At 51.9% G+C, this 15,211-nt stretch overlaps 1 pseudogene; it reads right to left on the minus strand.

Annotated features, from left to right (window-relative positions):
- Positions 1-6,701: 6,701 nt before the first annotated feature.
- On the minus strand, positions 6,702-7,842 carry LOC136498472 (uncharacterized; annotated as a pseudogene).
- Between the last annotated feature and the right edge of the window lie 7,369 nt (positions 7,843-15,211).

Consider the following 15,211-nt stretch of genomic DNA (forward strand, 5'->3'; position numbering starts at 1 on the left):
TGAATCAACATGATCAACCACATTATCATTTGATACCTTGGTGTCACCTTGTGACATGAGACAATGTGGTGTAGTGGATGGGCTTGTAGTAGCATCATCATGGCTTGAGTATGAACCATCATCACCATCAAGTGTGCATGGGGTAGCATCATCACTTGCAACACTTGTGGCATCATCATCAACCTTGTCAAGTGAACTTGTAGTGGATTGATCATCATCATCCTCACTTGACAATGAGGTGGAGCAATCTTCCACAATCACCAAATTGTGGTTATGCTCAACACACTCATGCGCCTCCTTCTTGGGCTCATCCTCCTTCTTGAATTTGCCATCATCCCATGTGGAGGAGTCACCGTAAAAGGCTTGGAGTGCTAGCCACATTTCATGAGCACTTTCCAAGTCCCACACACGTCTAAAAATATCATCATGTAAAGCACGTATTAGATAATAAAGAGCACGATGATCAAGTTGTAAGCAATCCTCTTGTGCTTGAGTTAGGTTGTCCTTATCCAAAGCATCATGAGAAAAACCAACAACAATGATCCACCATGCCTTGGGACCCAATTCATGGAAATGATCAAGCATATGACGTTTCCACCGTGCATAGTTTGTGCCATCAAAAATGTGTGTGTCACAAACAACCTCTAGCCCAAAGTTCGCCATCCTCTCGGGTCGGTGAAGACCACAAATGAGAGACCGGGCTCTGATACCACTTGAAGGGTCGAGATGGCGACTAGAGGGGGGGTGAATAGTCTTTTCTAAAACTTAATCGCGTCGGCTAACCGATACAAATGCGGAAATGAAACTATCGGTCTAGCCAAGACTATATCCCGCTATATATATGTTCACTAGCACCTTGCAAAGATAACAATTATGCAACAAAGGTGCCGGACTAGCTAGAGCTCTCCTAAACAATTCTAGGAGCAAGGTTACACAAACCTATGCCACTAGTACTTTAAGCGACAAGGGAGCTCCTACACATGCTAGTAAGCAAAAGCACAAAGCTAACTAAGCTCACTAGCAATGCTCAATAACAAGGCAACCAATGCCTAATTAGAGAGCGCAAATACTTAGCTACACAAACTAAGCAATGTGACTAACAAGGTTACTAAAACCAAATTAGCCACGCAAGGGAGCTACTTCTATGCTACACAAGCAAGAAGGTAATTAGCAAGCTACACAAGCTATCTAATTACAAGAGCAACTACACAAGCTTAATATGTATAAAAGTAATTGCAAGCTTGTGTAATGGGGATGCAAACCAACGGGAAGAACAAGGTTGACACGATGATTTTTCTCCCGAGGTTCACGTGTTTGCCAACACGCTAGTCCCCGTTGTGTCGACCGCTCACTTGGTGGTTCGGCGGCTAATTAGCATCACCCGCTAAGCCCGCACGTCGGGCGCCGCAAGAACCTACCCCTTGAGTGAGGGTAGCTCAATGACACGCTTCACTAGAGTTGCTCTTCGCGGCTCCCGCGGGGCGAGCACAATGCCCCTCACAAGCACTTCTCCGGAGCGCCGCACAAGCTTCTTGCGGGCTTCCACGGAGACCACCACCAAGCCGTCTAGGAGGTGGCAACCTCCAAGAGTAACAAGCACCACCGGCTTGCAACTCGATCACCTAGTGCCACTCGATGCAACCTCACGATGCAATCGCACTAGAATCGCTCACTCACACAATCGAATGATCACTATCAAGTATATGTGTGATGGAGGGCTCCCAAGCACTCACAAGCATGGACACTAAGTCCCCCAAGGTGCTCCACCCCAGCCATGGCCGAGGGCCACTTCTATTTATAGCCCCAAGGGCTAAACTAGCCGTTACCCCTTCACTGGGCAACGGTCGGGACGACCGGACGCTCCGGTCGTGTTGACCGGACGCTGGACCTCAGCGTCCGGTCGCCCACAGACGACCACGTGTCCCGGTTCCAACGGTCACTTGACCTGACCGGACGCTCCAGCTTCAACTGACCGGACGCTGAACCCCCAGCGTCCGGTCGTTTCCAGTAAGCTCCCGAGCATGACCGGACGCGTCCGGTCGAACGCGATCGGACGCAGCCAGCGTCCGGTCACACTCCAGCGACTGCTACACTCCACGTCAGCGCGACCGGACGCAGCCTGCCAGCGTCCGGTGCATTCAGATCCAGCGTCCGGTCAGTTGACCGACGCCAGCATCTTCTCCATTTTCTTCACCCTTGCTCAAGTGTGCTAACCACAAGAATTTGCATCCGGCGCAATAGAAAATAGACATTCCATTTTCCCGAAAGCGCCGAATCCCGCCTCGCAAGCTCGGCGGGAGGGAGAGAGGGACCCAAACCCATCTCAACCCTGCAAACACCACCGCCTTTGTAAATGTGCCAACACCACCAAGTGTACACCACCATGTGTATGTGTGTTAGCATTTTCACAATCATTTCCCAAAGGATGTTAGCCACTCAACTTGCCACGCCACTCGATCCTAGCGATAATACAAAGTTAGATCACTCGAGTGGCACTAGATGACCGATATGCAAACAAGTTTGCCCCTCTTGATAGTACGGCCATCTATCCTAAACCCGGTCATAAACTTCTCTACACACCTATGACCGGTGAAATGAAATGCCCTAGGTTATACCTTTGCCTTGCGCATTCCATTCCATCTCCTCCAATGTCGATGCAACACATGCACCAACACGATCAACAATGATATGATCCACTCCATATCATCACATGATCATATTGGTTCATCGATCTTGACTCTACTTGCTCTTCACCGTTGCCATCGTCCATCGGCGCCAAGTCTCGCTCAAGCTTCACCGCCACGCGGTCCATCACTCCAAAGCCTTCGACTTGCCCTTCACGCTTGCAACCGGTCCATCAAGCCAAGTCTTGTCTTGATCTTCTCCACCTTGATCACACAACTCAATGTCATGTCTCATGTGCAATAAGCTCCTTCATCATCACATGTGTGAGCTTTGCAACATCTCCAAGCCATTTTCACCTTCATGGCATATGTTGCTCACACACATGTACCTGTGGACTAATCACCTGTGTATCTCACATAAACACAATTAGTCCACCTAAGTTGTCACTCAATTACCAAAACCAAACAAGGACCTTTCATCAAGGCAAATATGTAGATAGGTTTTTGTTTTGCACTCAAGACACCATAGAGGGTGTGAGTGACTTAGGATCGATAATCGTACTATAAAGAGGGGAAATCTTTGGCTAAACGGTTTATCGAGTGCCACTAGGTGATATGACTTTTGCATATGCATTTAGGAACCTAGTGTGCTAACTCTGACCCTTGTAAAATGCTAACACACGTGCACAACAAGTTCTACACTTTGTGGTTAGCAAGTTGGAAGCAAGCGTGAAGTGGTTGTGGACTTAGAAAAAGAAAAAGAGGAGAAAGTCCACGACCGAACGCTGGTCACGGGGTGACCGGACTCACCCTGACGCGTTCGGTCAATTTTAGCGGATGGCGCAGTGACTGGCTGAGAGAGCCAAGAAGCGATCGGACGCTGGCCTTGGTGCACCGGCATGTCTGGTCACCTTTTGCTACTGTGGCGAGTCAGCACGACTGGACACGTAGGTGCTGCGTCAGATCAGTGCTGACGTATGCTGGCGTCAGCTTGATGAGTTCACAGAGAAGAACGGAGTACTAACAGGACACTCGGGCGCGTCAGGTCGCTTGCGACCGGATGCGTTCGGTCACAAAAATCACGCTCTGGGAGCTTACCGTAACTGACCGGACTTGGCCTCGCGTGGCGTCAGGTCATTGGAGGAGCGCGTTCGGTCGTCACTTAATGCACGAGCGATCGGGAACTTGACCGTTGAAGCTGGACGATTGAGGTTTGAAGGCAGTTACACGTGGACCGAGATGGTGGACTAGACGCTGGGGGTTTGCGTTCGATCACACCCATTTGCACGTCCGGTCGCCCCGTGAAAAGATGGAGTGAGAGCGTGACGGCTCTATTCCTTTGGGGGCGTCTATAAATAGTGTTTGTCCGGCTTGGGGATGACTCTCTTGGCACTTTGACATAGTTGATATCCTTGTGAGCCTAACAAAATACCTCCCACTCATCTTCATCATTGATTCATCATCATAGTGAGACAGGGAGTGATTCCAAGTGCATTTGCTTGAGTGATTGCATCTAGTAACACTTGTGGATCGTTGTGGCTGTGGATTTCTTGTTTCTCTTGGTGGTTGCCACCACCTAGACGACTTAGAGCAGCGGAGGAGCTTCGGCACGAGTTGGTGGTTGTTCGTGGCCGGATCCAGTGATTGTGAGAGGTCTTGCACATTTCCCGGCGAAGCGCCGTAAGGTAGCTCTTGTAATTTGCTCGTGTCATTGAGTTATCTCACTTGTGGGTAGGTTCTTGTGGTGTCCAATTGTGTAAACGAGGTTCGTGCAACACCTCTTAGCCGCTGAACCACCAAATGTTGGTCGACACAATGAGGACTAGCTTGCCGGCAAGCACGTGAACCTCGGAAGAAAAATTGGTTATCTCTTGCCCTTTGGTATTCTCCCAGTGATTGAATTGGTGTTCATCTTGTGGTTGGTTCACTCCTCTACGCGGCAGTATAATCACCCTACTCACTCGTTTACATTACCGCAAACTAGTTGTCAAGCTCTTTAGTGTAGTTAGTCTTTAAGAGCTTGTTAGTTTGGTTAGTGTGGCTCTTTAGTTAGTCTTTGAGAGCACACTAGCCTAATGAGTAGTAACCTAGCTTGTTGTGTGTGATAGTGATTATAGCTACTAGAATTATTAGAATAGGTGACTTACAACCCTTATAGAGGTAGAGTAAAATTGCATTCCGCCTTTTGTTGTACTAATTAATTGCTCTAATGTTTTGTAGAGAATTTAAACAGGCTATTCATCCCTCTAGCCATATTAGGACGGTAATACCCCGAGAATCAATGCCATAAATATGAAATTTTAATATTGATTAAGAAATTTATTTAGCAAAGGTTGACTGGCTTTTAAGGGAGACCAAAATATCTGTTCCTCGGATGGATGAACGGGGAATACCGATGTGGAGAGCTCGTCAAATCCTTTTTATTTGTCTACTCATGTGCTTTGATCGGAGTTAGGATCATGAAGGTCTGGATGTTGCAAGGTTGAAGAGAATAAAAATGTTAGTGTAGGTAATTACAGGTGCTACAGTGTCACGTATAGGCCCTACACGTACGGTACCGTGTCCTGTTCCTTTTTGCCTTGGCCGAGTCCTACTTGGTTGCCATCGTGGGCCTTTCTTTTTTTTCTTTTCTTTTCCCAAACCGTGATCTGGCTGCCCAAGAGTCGCCACCTCTCTCTATTCTCGCACGGGGAAAGGAGAGGACCGAAGGGAGAAGGAGAGGAAGAGGAGAACGAGGGCTTGCCGCCGCCGCCGTCGGCGTGCCGTTCTTCTTCTCTAAAATTCCATAGGAACCATCTGATCGTAGCGACGAGGATAACCGGAGGCTTGCCGTCGTTCTTGCTGTGATTGACCTAGGTGAGATGCCAAATCCTAATCCCCTTCTATGGAGCAAGTTTCATGGATCGAAGTATCTAATTAGGAGGGGTCATGTAGGAGTAATTCCCGAATTTAATCTCGCCCACGTTCTGAAACCCCATCAGATTGTGCAGTCTCTGTTCAACGTCGTTTTAGGTCTTTTTACGGGCCTTAATAATTTATACCGCTGTGGACAGAGTTGTATAGGACTTCCTAATCTTTCTTTTGACACGAAATTCACCCTCATAGCCTCTGTATTTTGGAAGATATGATCGTTTGAAGTGGACTGTTTTTCTGTGATGAGTTTTTAAACAGTTTTAGATTTAACCAGTTTTTGGTCATGTAATTGACGAATCTGAACTTGTGATCTAAATAAAAGTTGTAGCACATTGCTTAAGATTTCAAGATTGTTTTAGAACATGTTTTTTGGACGAGTATATCTCTGGTTATGAATTTTATTATCTTGCTCTCCTCACCCGTTGTTTTTCCCCCTCCGGTGTTTGAGCTTGGAAGATGCATGCTTGGGACGGGAGTAGCAGTATGTGTGCACGTTCATACATATCTTTGGGACACATGTGTTGTAATAATAATAATTTTAACCATGGTTTAGTTGGTTTGTCCCATATGCTTTTATGTGGATCATGTTTGGGTGGATTGAGTTACGATAGACGGGTGAATAGTAAAGATCCTTTATCGTTAACCTTTATGATTATTGTTGCTTCCGCGTACTCTGTTGTTATGGTCTTTTATTGTGCTGAGAAGTGTGGTAATTCTCCAGAAGATTTTGTTGTCTTTTCTTCTGGGGTGTTACAAGGACCTTTCACTGGGGCAGCGGCGGCGGACAGCCGGTGCCGGGCGCGAGGCGGCGGATGGCCGGTGCTCGGGAAGGGGGGCAGCGTCACAGGAAGGGCCGATGCCGGGGGCTGCACTCGTTGCGGGCGCGGGAAGACTACGCGAGGAAGGAGATTCATGTTCATCAGACGGCACAGGGAGCGCCACGCGTCAGATCCAACCATCTAGAATTCGGTTGGCAGATGAACAGGAATCAGCTGGTTGAGGTATAGCGTTTCTCTTAGCGAAAAAACAAGAGAACAACCTACACTCTAAAAGGAACCTAAATATTGACTGGTAAACAGGCCGGCTTGCATCAAAAGTGAACACTTAAACATTGATGGGCCAACAACACCCCAAATAACAAGACAAATAAAAACTGTCGACTACTTAGCACCAGAAGTGGATGAGCGGCATGTCGGCGGAGGACGGCCTCTTGAAATTTGGGTGCTCCACCTGGCTCTCCCTGAACACATGCCGTGACACGAGGACGTTGCGTCCTCGGCGTGGCCACGGAGTGGACTGCCCTAACCGTCTTCATCCTCACGTTGTACACCAACAAACCGCAGTGGCTGCCCAGCATGATGTTCCCTTGGTCGTCACACGCCGTGGCCGTAGACCACAAACTCCATTCGTTCCGCGACGATATTCCCCATCCAGATTGCCACGGCGTTCGAACTCGATGACGGCGTTCCCACCTCCCGGCGCCGTAGTCGACAAGGAACCAGAGGTCGACGTGCTTCTTCTCCCCGAAGTTGGCCGCCACGAGCAGCCCGTGCATGACGAACAGCCACCATCTCCGTCGTCGTCTCTTGTTTGGACGACGACAAGTCCCGAGGACGACGTGGCGGCCAGTGAAGGGCCACTGGTGACATCTCCGACGGTGTCTCCGGCAACCAGGTCATCGTCCGCGGTGTGTGTGTCTACATGCCGAGGCTCGGCGGCACCGGTGGAGAGGATGCGCCACGTCCGGCCGGCGGACGTAAGGCGGCCGCACAAGAGCCGGTACTCGCAGGACTGCTGGTGAAAGTAGAAAGCATACTCTCTAACGTTGACGGTGCGGCTGCGGCGGCCATATCTTTCATCAGTGAGCTTGGGGAGCTCGGCCCACTGCCTCGTGACGTCTGACGGGGTTGCAGAGGAAGTAGATGCCCGCCGCATCCTTCCTGAATAGGAGGACGCCGTTGCCCGAGTCGAGTAGGAGGGGATCCATAGAAGACAAAGGCACGGATCTGGGGTACCGGATGAGACGACGCCGCTGGTCCGACGTCTCGCCGGAGACAGGGAGCACGTCCAGCGAGACGTCGATAGCATAGCCGCGTTGCTCCGAGTCCAGGTACGTGTACAATACAACCTTAGCCGGCTGTCGGCGCGCGTGGGCGGCGAGGAAGAGCGGGCGGGTCGTGATGACGCGCCACGCCTTGCAGACGGTGCGGAAGCGGAGGACGGACTTGACCGGCAGACGGGCGAGGATCTCCGCGCAGATGTCCTCGGAGAGATGAGGCGGCGCGGCGGCGAGTTGCGCCTCCATCCTTAAACTATGTTGCCGCATCAACATCTTGCCGGCTCGGATATATTATATGTAGTATATATATGTATAAGCGTAAGTGTTTGATCGAACGCCGGATGTTCAAGCGTAATGAGCCATGATTCTCTTGCTGGCTGCAATCCTGCAACCGTGACGTGAAGCACTACAACTAGTAATCTTCAAGCGTGCGTTTGGAAGCTTAGAGCAACCACAGGAGAAAAACATTTCCCTTTCCTAAAACTGTCATATAGAGGAATACTGGAATAGGGTGGGAAAAACCGCTACAAATCTCCCTTTCTTAGATATTTTTTTCTCAACCCCTTAAATAACAGAGTGACTAGAGCCCGGACGTCCAGACACGACGTCCGTCCAGACGGTGCTCCTGCGCCCGCACCCGACGCACACCAAGACCCGCAACCAATGCACGCCCCGCGTCCATCTCCGCTCCGAAGCCAATCCGCCTGCACGGAGCTTCCTGCGCTTGACGCACGCAGCATGGAGGCCCGCGCCCATCCGCTCCACATCCCAGCCAATCCACCGCAACATCCTATCCTCTCCGCTCTCGTGTCCACGGCCTCCATCTTCGCCACACTAGGGAGCCGCAGCAGCTGGACCACCGAGGGCTTAGGCTTCCTCCACACCGACGATCTACTTTTGTAATACTCAGATGAAACAATTGCAATATACGCCTGAATCAGATGAAACATTCAGAACATATACTTGCGACATAGCCATTTGCAACATATACAACATCCAGATAAAACATTTACAACATATGTCTGAAAATAGATGAAACATGCTCTTGAAACATGCGTGTATAGCCATAACAACATATGCAACATCTAGATCTACTTTTATAACATCCAGATGAAACACTTGCAACATACATCTGAAAACAGATAAAACACTTAAATATGCTCTTAAAACATGCGTGTATAGCCATAGCAACATATGCAACATCCAGATCTACTTTTGCAACATCTAGATAAACACTTACAACATAAATCTAAAAACATCTGAAACATATGCTTGAAACATGCGTGTATAGCTATAGCAACAGATGCAACATCTAGATGAAACACTTCAAACATACGCCTAAAACAACTGAAACACTTGAAACATAGGCTTGCAACATATCTAAAAATGTCTGAAATACTTGAAACATAGTGTAGCCGGCGGTCACGTCCCACCTGGTGGGGAACTGCGATGGCGCGGGCCTCCCCTTCCTGCCGACACGCGAGGTGAATGGGGTCGTAGGCGCAGGTGTAGGCTTCCCAGCCTCCCTTTCCACGACGGGCGAGCTGGATGAGGGCGCGGGAGGAAGCTAGCAACTGCGCACGCATCGACGAGCACGGGGCGCATGAACCCAGCGGCGTAGGCGACGTGGGCAGAGACGTCCATCGTGTATCATTATCTCTCAAATAAAGAGCAGCAAGCAATCTTTTTTCACAACCCTCTTTCCTCCCCTTCTACCACCGACATCTCGGGCCCCACTAGACTAGGCCGGACATCACGCCCCACATGCCATCGCTATGGCTCTAGCCTGCCACGCCCCATGGGCCACCGTTGTGGCTCTAGGCCACCGTGCTATTCCTCTGGTCCGAGGAGCCCCGCACCGAACGCCAGCATCGGTGCTCAGAGCCGGCGAGCCCCACGCTGGGCTCTAGGCCAGCCGTGTTGCTCCGAGCTGCCGTGGTTAGGGAAGAGAGAGGAGGGGGAGGGAGAAAGAAGAGATGTCCCATTGACATGAGGGCCCGACCTGTTAGGAGAATCAAGGGGATAAACTTTTCCTCAATCTGCTAGTGCATAGTTGTCGGGGACCAATACTAGGGTACTCGAAGAGAAGGAGCTAATGACCATCAACATTGATTCATCCGAGCAGTCAAGAGCACGACTATAGCTCCACCCGACCCCAAGGCCACAGGCTTCGCCTCGCCCGACCTCTAGGGGCGGGCTCCGCCACACCCGACCCCGAGGCCACGGGCTCCGCCTCGCTCGACCCTTGGGTTTGTGCTCCGCCTAGCCCAACCTCTAGGGGCGGGCTCCGCCTCGCTCGACCCTAGGGTTTGTGCTCTGCCTCGCCCGACCTCTAGGGGCGGGCTCTGTCTCGCCCGACCCCGAGGCCACGGGCTCCGCCTCGCCCGACCCTTGGGTTTGTGCTCTGCCTCGCCCGACCCCGAGGCCACAGGCTTTGCCTCGCCCGACGGGGACCCATACCACCGCCAACCACTCCAGTCCAAACGGATGGGCCTAGGTCAAAACTCTGACACCAAGCAAGAGACCGGCATGCCCTTATCTAACCCGTGGCCATAACGGGCCATACCTAAGGATGCACATCAAGAACAGCATTGGGCGTACTGGTGTTGTTCTGCCTAACCCCCATACGAACACTGACAGACACATCAGCTCACCATGACATCCACTGCGATGGAATGGAACGCCATGACCTGCAGACGATGCCTGCGCATGGCGCCAGTAATGGACAGAGCCATGACGCGGAGCTGTCCCTATTGACATCTACAGGGTCAGTGAGACCCGCACAAAGGATAAGAAGGACCCGATGATCCTGAAGGACTTCTTCTCTCCCTCATTCTTCTCTTTTCCTCCATTATGACCCGTGCTTTCCCTTGGCCTATAAAAGGGAAAGCAGGGCATCCCATGAATGGGGGCCGATCCGATTAAAACCGATCAATCGAGATCGACACAAGAAGCACGACACGAGCACTCGGCTGAGCAGCAATCGAATTCTCAGCACCGGTTCATTCATTTCACCAGAGACTTGGGATCCTTTCCCTCTCTCGCCTGTTTGTACCCCCTACTACAAACTTTCAGTGCTAGTAACATGAGCAGCAGTGATGAACTAGACGTAGGGACTTTCTGCCCGAACCAGTATAAATTTGTATTATCCAAGCCAGACGCGCAATAATACAAATTTACTCGTCGGTGGTAACTCGAAACACCGATAGTTGGCGCGCTAGGTAGGGGCCTTTTGCATGTCTTGACATCCACTTTAGGTCTTGGATGGCCAGTCACGGTGTCAGCTAGGTCCTAGGCGCGCATGTGCGCTTCGGGAACCTAGACTTCATCATTATGATGGAGGGAGGGTTGACGCAGGCTCCTGCCGCCGTCCAACCTCTCCACCCCACCAGCCTCGATGTGATTGCTAAGGCACTTGAGGAGCTGCAGCTGCACGCACCGGAGGCCTACGTCCCTAGGAGCGACTAGCTCCTCGGTTTCGACTACGGGAGGTTAGAGCCCCAGCTCGGCGCCTTCCTGGGACCCCGACCGTCCCGAGAGGACTAGCGCCACCTCACCTTCTTGTTCGTCAATGTCATGACATAGCTTGCCAGAGGAGAGCCGCTTTCCCCGGAATACCTAATTCGGAGCACCCTGACAGCGCTCCCGTCCAGTCTCCGCAACACTGCAGAGACCATTGGCCACCTTGTGGCGCAACGCATGACTCCATCCCTCGCAAATGATGAGTTCATGGGGATGACTGAATATGTCACAGAATCTTTCCACGACCTCCTCACGGGAGAATCAGGGTTGCCCTATGACTCTAACTCTAGCGGGGGAGCCATCACCCTTCTCATTAATGTTTCATGGTAGGTACCCCCAAGGGACACATTGAAAGCATCCACAAGGGAGAGGCTACCCCAATGAACGATCTCGACGATGAGGTCAAGAGGGATACAGGGGCCCCACCTCGCCTACAGGTGGAGTAGCTGAAGGCCCGACACCAAGAGCTCGAGGAAGCACGACTCCAGCTCAAGCAGGAACGCGTGGAGCTCGAGCAAGAGATCGAGCGCCATGGAGACAGCGGGCATGCACGCACCATGGCCCATGACATGAACCGGAGGATCATCGAGGACGATGAAGCCCTCCCACACTTCACCCGGGCAAGCTAGAACATCACTGCTGCGGCGGCCTTGCTCCGGGGGCTTCTGAGGCCCGCGATGCCCGAGGATCGTCGAGCCCATCGTGAGATTCACACGCTGCTCAAGCGTGGGGCGGCACAACAGGCTGAGAGCTCGTTGTCCTAACGACACGAGCTCAACGCTAGCCAGCGTGCCCCTTCAGAGCAACCCAACATGGGCATGTCAGTCCACTAGGCATAGTGAGGCGGTAGGCCACGCACCGTGGTCCCAGAGCACGAGCATCTTGGCCGCAACCATGACACACGCGACACCCTCGATGCCCGCAGGCGTGCCCATGGTGACACAAGGGAGAGGGCCAGCCGTGGCTACCACCCTCGTCGTGGCAGACGCTACAATAGCGGCGAGGATCGAAGCCTGATCCCCGACTTGCTGGGACCTCAGGCCTTTGGCCGACACATCCTCAATGCCACCTTTCCACTGCGGTACCGACCGTCGACCAACATCCTGAAATACTCCGAGGAAACGAACCCTGAACTATGGCTCGAGGATTATCGGCTTGCTTGCCAAGCCGATGGAGCGGATAATGACGATTTCATTATTCGCAACCTTCCAATGTTCCTGGCCGATTCTGCGCGAACGTGGTTGGAACACCTTCTGCCCAACAAAATCCAAAGTTGGGCGGACCTGAAAGAGATCTTCATGGGAAACTTCCAGGGCACATACGCACGTCCTAGGAACCCATGGGATCTCAAAAACTACGAACAGAAGGCTAGGGAAACTCTTCGTGGGTATATCCGACGCTTCTCCCAACAGTGCAACGAGCTGCCTAACGTCGTTGACGCCGACGTCATAGGAGCCTTCCTGTCTAGGACCACCTGCGAGTCTCTAGTTCACAAGCTAGGACATAAGCGCCCATGAACCACCAAGGAGCTCCTTGACATCGCCACTACCCATGCCTCAGGTGAGGAGGCGGTCGGAGCGATCTTTGATCGCCTCAAGGGCAAGGCAAAGTGGGACAAGGATGCCGATGAAGGCGCCTCCAACCGTCCCAGCAAGAAGAAGAACAAGCAGTGGCATAAGGGCTTGCTTGTGGCCACCGCCGACCGCAAGGTGTGTCGAAAGCCCACCGAGGGCACCCCAAACCACTTTGAGACGCTGCTCGAAGGACCATGTCTGAACCATGCTTTTCCCGTCAAGCATCTATACAAGGACTGTGGTCTCATGAAGTAGTTCTTGCCCGAAGGCTCCAATAAGGGGGAGCATAGGAAGGACCCCAAGCTATCCATGGACGACGCCAAGGGGAAGGACGATGGCTTTTCGATGCTAGATGGCTGCCTCATGATCTTCAGAGGGTTGGCGGCCTACGACTCCAAGCGCTGCCAGAAGCTCAGGCACCGCGAGGTCTATACGGCTAAGCCGGCCACGCCTACCTTCCTCTGATGGTCAGAGTCCACCATAACCTTTGATCGAACTGACCACCTGGAGAGTGTCCCACAACCAGGGAGATATCCGCTCATGGTCGACTCGATCATTGGCACGAAGTGGCTCACCAAGGTACTGATGGATACAGGCAGCGGCCTCAACATCATGTATGCCGAGACGCTCGATGCCATGGGCATCGACCGATCATGCATCCGACTGACTGGAGCGCCTTTCCATGGCATCGTGCCTAAAAAGCATGACGTGCCACTTGGGTAGATTGATCTGCCCATTACCTTTAGGGGTCTGACCAATTACAGGATGGAGACCCTTACCTTTGAGGTGGTCGGGTACCACAGAACCTACCATGCCATCCTAGGACGTTCATGCTACGTGAAGTTCATGGCCGTCCCCAACTACACCTATCTAAAGCTGAAGATGCAGGGACCATGTAGGGTCATCACCATCGGCACCTCCTTCTAGTGCACCTATGAGTGCGAGGTTGAGTGCTACGAACACGCCGCGACAATCGTCGCCTCCAAGGAGCTTGCGGCCATCAGGAAGGCGGTCACCAAAGAAGCACCCGACCCCAAGTGGTCGGCTGGGTCTTTTGAGCCTGTAGAGGGCACCAAGGAGGTCATCATAGACCCCAGCAGCTCCAAGGGCAAAGTGGTGCGTATTCGCACCACGCTTTCCTCCGAATAGGAAAGCACGCTCGTTGACTTCCTCCATGCCAACAGAGACATCTTTGCATGGAAACCCTCGGACATGTCAGGCACTCCGAGAGAAGTCACCGAGCATGCCTTGAAGATTAGGCCAGGCTCCACGCTAGTGAAGCAGCGCCTACGTCGCTTCAGTGAGGAGAAGCGTAGGGCCATCGGCGAGGAGATTGCGAAGCTTTTGGTGGACGGGTTCATCAAGGAAGTATACCACCCCGAGTGGTTAGCCAATCCTATTCTGGTACAAAAAAAGAGTGGGAAATGGAGAATGTGTGTCGACTACATGGGTCTCAACAAAGCGTGTCCAAAGGATCCGTTTTCTTTATCATGAATAGACCAAGTAGTTGACTCAACCTCAATGTGCAAAACCCTTTGCTTTCTTGATGCATACTCCGAGTACCATCAAATCATGATGAAAGAGTTTGACCAACTCACGACATCTTTAATCACCCTATTCGGATCATTCTGCTATGTCACGATGCTGTTTGGTGTAAAAAATGTGGGGGCTACATACCGACATTGTATGCTCAAATGTTTTGGGGACCTCATCGGGCGAACCATTGAGGCCTACGTGGATGACATCATGGTCAAGTCCAAATGGGCTGACTAGGTCATAGCCAACCTAGAGCAGACCTTCATGAAACTCCGAGCAAACAGCATTAAGCTCAACCCCAAGAAGTGCATTTTCAGGGTCTCATGGGGTATGCTGTTGGGTTTTATCATCTCCGAGCGTGGCATCGAAGCCAACCCAGAGAAGATCTTGGCCATCATGAGGATGGGCCTGATTCATAACATAAAGGGAGTACAACGAGTTATAGGGTGCCTCGCCACGCTCTGCTGCTTTATCTCGTGCCTCAGCGAACAAGGTCTCCCCCTCTATTGGCTCCTGAAGAAGGCTGACCATTTTGAATGGACGCTCGAGGCCTAGGAGGCACTTGACACGGTCAAGCAACTTCTAACAAAGGCCCCAATCCTAGTCCCTCCGACCGATAGGGAATCGCTTCTTCTCTACATTGCGGCCACCACGCAAGTGGTCAGCACCGCCCTGGTGGTGGAGCGAGAAGAAGAGGGACATGCCCTCAGAGTGCAGCGTCCTATGTACTTCATTAGCGAGGCCTTGTCCGATTCTAAGACTCGCTACCCCCCAAATCCAAACACTCATGTATGTCGTCCTCATCGCCAAGAGGAAGTTATGTCACTACTTCGAGTTGCATCCAGTGACGGTCGTGATGTCCTTCCCTCTCGGTGAGGTCGCCCAAAACCAGGATGCCACAGGAAGAATCATGAAGTGGGCACTTGAGCTAATGGGTCAAGGCATTTCGTATGCCCCTCGGACGGCCATCAAGTCCCAAGTGC

This window comes from Miscanthus floridulus, chromosome 12 (genome assembly GCF_019320115.1).
Source record: "Miscanthus floridulus cultivar M001 chromosome 12, ASM1932011v1, whole genome shotgun sequence".
NCBI lineage: Eukaryota > Viridiplantae > Streptophyta > Magnoliopsida > Poales > Poaceae > Miscanthus > Miscanthus floridulus.